We start from the raw sequence: 5,414 nt of genomic DNA, 5'->3' as shown, positions 1-5,414 counted from the left end.
GACTGCTAACCTTAAAGTTACTTTGTTAACCTCATTCAACCTCTATGTGATGTTATTTCCTGTATTTGTAGATAGATGACTTTATAAGAGGAAACTAACACAGTGCCAATGTTTGGTTGTGTTGGGTGAGGGAGGAGAAGCTGGTGAATGGTTGAGGAACATTTTATCAGCAGTAATACTCCTATAGTCATTGTTCAAGGCATGTAACCTCATTGGACCCAGTTTTATCCACAAAGTAGGATTCAGTGCTTACAATCCTTTTCTCCCCAAGGATGAGGTTGGAGAGTTCATTTTGTAGGTTGCAAAGTTCTACTAAATTCCTATTACTTGGGAAGAGACTACTTTTGGTGTGGTAAGGGAAGGGACAAGGTACTAACCATGGGACTAAGGCATAATATCTTTATTTCTTTTGTTCTAATTAGCCAGAGAGGTGAGATTCATTTCTCCTCAGATGGTTTAACAAGTGGGAACCAGGAACAGGAGCCATGAGTTTGCGTGTCTCTTTCTCTTTGAAGGAAAATGTGCGGCTATCCAACTGTTTTCTCCACCAGTCTCCTTGACAATGAATGATGGTGCCTCCCTCATCAGAGGTCCCATGTCATTTCAGAGAAGCCTTGTTAATTCATCACCACCTTGTGTTTGGGAATGTGCACACATCTGTGCAGTATCAGTGAGCCTATCTCCCTCCTCATGGTATTGGTACTCCATGTCTACCCTCTTTAAGTACCTGGCACATGGAAGAAACAACATTTGCATATACTGGGTACATAAATAAATGGCTTGTATGTGAGAGAGGTAGCAAAACCAAGTATTGAAACCTTTTAAGATGTCTCAAAGCTCCAGTTTAATTTTAGCATTTGCTAATATGTGAAAATAAGCAAGACATAAACTAGAGGAGCTTGGGACACTAGATCAAAGATCTACAGTGAAACTTACCTGCCTAGCTGAAAGAAATATAGAAGCAAAATGAGGGGCGGGACAGTGTGATAGTTAGTGTCCTGTACCAATGTGGCTGGGTGGTAGCGCTCTGTTATTTAATCAAATATGGATTAATCTGGGTGTCACTGTGGACACATTTTGTAAATGTGGTTAACATATACAATTGGTTAACATATACAATTTATATAAAAGCAGATTGCTCTGAATGACAGCTACAAGTAATAGGTGAAAGCTTTGAGAATAAGACACTGAGTTTTCTCAGAAAATATGTGTGTCTTGATGGTCAGGTTTTGCCTGAGCCTGGAACCTACAGGCCTGCCTTTCAACCTCCTTTCACCACAGTTCCCTCAGTCAATGCATGAGAATTGTTTAAATTCCTTCCCTTGGCTAATCTACCCCTCTTCCTGAAGTCCATACAATAAACCAACAAACCCAGAGGCATGCTTCTACCAAAGTTCACTCTGGGAAGCCAGTTAATTTATTGAACTGTCTTGGAGAGCTTGGGTGAAAAGCTGCTCACCAGACTGTAAGCACCATTCTTCCTTCTGTAGCACCTGAAAAGCCTTACCCAACAGGGCTAAAGGCTTCCCCTGTGGCCTATTGATGAGCCCTGCCAACTCCTCTTCTGTCCCTACATACTCAAGCCCCATCCCCAGGACAGGTACAGTTTCTAGATAGTGGGAAACAGGTGTACACTCAGGAAAGAATCTTATGTCCTATTCCTACCACAGTATAAACCGTCGAAAAGCTAGCTGGGATGATCTTTGCAAGAGGGGCACAGCTGAACTCTCCAAGATAACAGCTGCTTGCCTCGCAGAACAATCACTCATGACAGGAATAAGTAAACTAGGCATATAATATGTACAGCTTCAAGGACTATACATTTATAACGTATTGAATATATCCCTACATGTACACAAGTAATTTCTAGAAAACACTGAAGGGGATGAGTGTGTTGATCAATATGGAAGGGTAGGAAGTGAAGGACAGAACTGAAGGAGAGAGCCAGAAACCTCACTGTCTGAACCACAGGAGACAGAGGCTGGAAACTCGGCACAGCTGTTTCTCTATCTTCCTTGGAAACTGCAGAGAGCTGGAATGCTTTCTACCTCCTCAGGTCTTCCTGGAGTTGGGCTGCCACTCGTCTCTCGGGCTGACTGTTAAGGATTCAGACTTTAAGAAAAAGGCCCTAATGGGGAGGAAAGGGCAGTAGGGGCGGCAGCAACCCATAGCATCCTACAGCATCCCACAGCAACTCCCAGCATCCTGCACCACAGCGTTGGAACTGCCGGTGTGGGTGTTCTGGCACTCCTAATTATTACAGGCTCCCTCTGAGGCTGGGGAGTTTCTTTGATTAATGCCTTCATTAAAAGGTCTCCCCTAATCAATCAGCTATGGCATATGCTTATAAGAAGAAGGTTCTTTGGGGTTCCAGAAAAGGCCTTGTGTCTGTGAACGAAGAGTTTACAGCTGAGTGGGTCTTTTTACAGACACTGCTTGCCCTTCACCCATCCCTCCCACTTTCCTGTACCCCCCCTTCCTCTTCCCGCCCCTCCTTCCCATGCCACAGGCATTTTATGACAGAATAAAATTTAAACCCTGGGTGGCACATTTTTTTTCTCAGAAAGAAAAGTTTTCAGCTACCTCAATAATTAGCTCATTTGGGACAGGAGGTGCTATCTCTGACACTCCTTTGCTGTTGTGACAGCTACATTAATTATTCTCTACCTCAGTGTTTCAGCTTGAGAGTTTAAGCCTGTGTTCACATTGTTACTTGCCCTGTGCCTACTACGTGCCAGTCCCTGAGCTTGATGCTGGAACCAAAGATGATGAACACAATAGGGCCACATTTTATTCACCACCAAAACATGGACATTTTAAACCTTATGCTGGGAAGGGGACTGAAGTGGGGGCAGGAATTAAGAGAATAAAAGGCTGAAGATCAAAGCGTGCTGTCACTATGTCAGGTGGCTACCAAGATGGTGGAGGGGCAGATCCTTGTGCCTGAGGGCAGAGGCCATCTTCTGGGCATCCTGGTAGCCACTGTGGCCAAGTGGATACTGCCAGGCCAGGAGATAGTGGTTGTACACATTGAAGGAATCAACATTTCTGGATGTTTCCACAGAAACAAATTAAGTTACTTGACCTTTCTCTAAAGGCAGATGAGTACCAACTCTTCCTGAGGTCTGCGCTACTTCTGAGCTCCAGCAACAACTTCTGATGCCTGACAAGACCAAGTGAGGCCAGGCTGCCACAGAATGCCTCTTAGAGTTGCTTGGGATCCCTCAGTGCTATGCTAGGAAGAACTCAAATGGAGGTTCCTTCTGCCCTCAAGGTTGTGTGGCCGAAGTCTACCAGGAAGTTTGTATATCTGGGTAGTCTGGTTAATCGAAGTACCAGGCATTGATAGACAGTCTTGAAGAGAAGCAGAAGCAGCAAGCTAGGACCTGCTATCAGAAGAAGCTGCTCGTGAGGCTATGGAAGCAGGCAGAAAAGAACATGGGGGGGGAATCAGCAAAAAGTTCTTAAGACCAATGGATCCCTAATGAGAGCCCAATAAAGATTGTGCTTTAAAAAAGACCTCCCCCAAAAAAAACCAACTTATGAAACCAACTTATACACAAAAAAGAAACCATTTTAAAAAGTGAGTTGTGGCAAGAAGACCTTCACCATACATGGGATGCTGGCTGGTATCTTGGTGTTCAACTTCTCAGCTCCCTGAATGATCCTGGCCATAAGACTACCATGTTAGTGACATCAAGTTCTTCCTATCACATCAGACCAAGAGATTCTACATCTGAGTGAGGCAGAGGATGCTTGTCTTAGAGACTGGCTGCTTTGCTTGGTAGGTTGATGTCCTGTTCTCTCTACTTTCCTGCAACAGGAAAACAGAACAGGGTTTTGTTCTTAAGGCCAGTGAGTACTATTTCACTGTGTGCACTCGTTGTGTCTTCTTTATAGCTTGTCGATGGTGTTGAGGTACCTGTATGGATTCCCTGGTGCACTGTTATGAATGGTGCCACGGTAGATATGTACATGCTGGCTATACAGTTAAAAATACAGTTAGTCTTCAAAAAGTCATATAAACAGGCCAAAGTATTCTGCTGGGAAGACGCGCAGTGATAGCTCTGGGAGGGGACATCCAAATGGCAGAAAAGTTAAGGAAAGTTGGAAAACTTTTGTGCTTTAATATTACAAGCTTCTTTTCTGGTATACGCAGAAGCCAAGCCAGGCTGTGACAGTGACAGCAGAGTTAGGCTCATGGAAATATCTCCTGCTCTCTGCCCCAAAGGAACCACAGCAGCATCTCTTGGTTTTCTCTGGCCAGGAGGAAAGCAAGCAGTCCCGCTTCTCTGACAGCTTCTGCAGAATTCACCCTGGAGTCTGATTTTAAACAAACTAACACACAGCCAGTGCCTGATAACTATTGAGTTCTATTTATCAGAGACTCTTTACAGCAACTGCACAAGACAGATGACGATGTCATTGCCATCTTAGAGACAGGAAAACAAAGCAGAAGGGCCATGACTCACCCAGGGCCATGTGATTAGTGAGAAAAGAGATGAGACCCAGGCAGCTTGGCTCCAAAGCCCATGATAACAACCACTGTGCAACACTGCTTCCTACCAGCCCCACAGTGATGCTCTTGACATTTGTTTAAATGTCTCAAGCCATAGCCCAAGCTGATTTATTCTTAAGCATATAACAGAGCGATCTACTGAAGATCATCTTATAACTAGACTCCTGGACAACAGAGTTACGAATATTTGAAGACTAGCTGGAGAACACCTTGTCTCTTGCTCTGAATAGTTGATTTTTTTTTTCTTGCCCTATGAGCACACCGTGAGCTTTGGGTGAAAGGGGAGAACAGCTTGTCCCTGTATTCATAATTCCTTCCAGAAGCTAAGTTCTCAGTCTCCCTGGGTCTGAGCAAAAGCAGCAAAGTACATCCAGCTGTCTCAGAATTGCAGAGGGCGGAGCAAAGTCTGCATGGGCGAGCTACCCTTGGAGACAGGGATGTGTCGGGGGCTCCCACAATCCCAGCATTCCACACGGTAGGACCTTGTTGCTGTCTTTAATTTCCTGTCCTTTGATGCCCGGTTGCTTCCCCACAGCAGCAATGGAGGTTACCCTCTGGCTCCCGAGTCTGACTTCACTCTACCTTAGTTTCTCCAAACACAGCTGACGTTGACTTGCTGGCAGAGCCTTTCTGACGTAAAGCTCTCGGCTGCCTGTGCCAATTGAAGGAGCTCACAGAGCTCCCCCCTTTCATCTCCTCTCCTTGTGAGAAAGAAAGGCTTCATTCTTCCCAATGTATCCTGGCTTCGTCCTTCCCAGCTCGTTCCAACATTCATCCCTAAACTCCATCTCATCCTTCAGCTCCACCCCCTAACTCTCTCTCTCTCTCTCTCTCTCTCTCTCTCTCTCTCTCTCTCTCTCTCTCTCTCTCTCTCTCTCTCTCTCTCTCTCGTAGA

General features: G+C 45.1%; 1 pseudogene; it reads left to right on the top strand.

Annotated features, from left to right (window-relative positions):
• Window positions 1–2,918: 2,918 nt before the first annotated feature.
• LOC116897785 lies at window positions 2,919–3,468 on the top strand (annotated as a pseudogene).
• The last annotated feature ends 1,946 nt before the right edge of the window (window positions 3,469–5,414 follow it).

Source organism: Rattus rattus, chromosome 4 (genome assembly GCF_011064425.1).
Source record: "Rattus rattus isolate New Zealand chromosome 4, Rrattus_CSIRO_v1, whole genome shotgun sequence".
Classification (NCBI taxonomy): Eukaryota; Metazoa; Chordata; class Mammalia; order Rodentia; family Muridae; genus Rattus; species Rattus rattus.
Note: the sequence above shows the minus strand (reverse complement) of the source record. Positions and strands in the feature narration are given on the sequence as shown.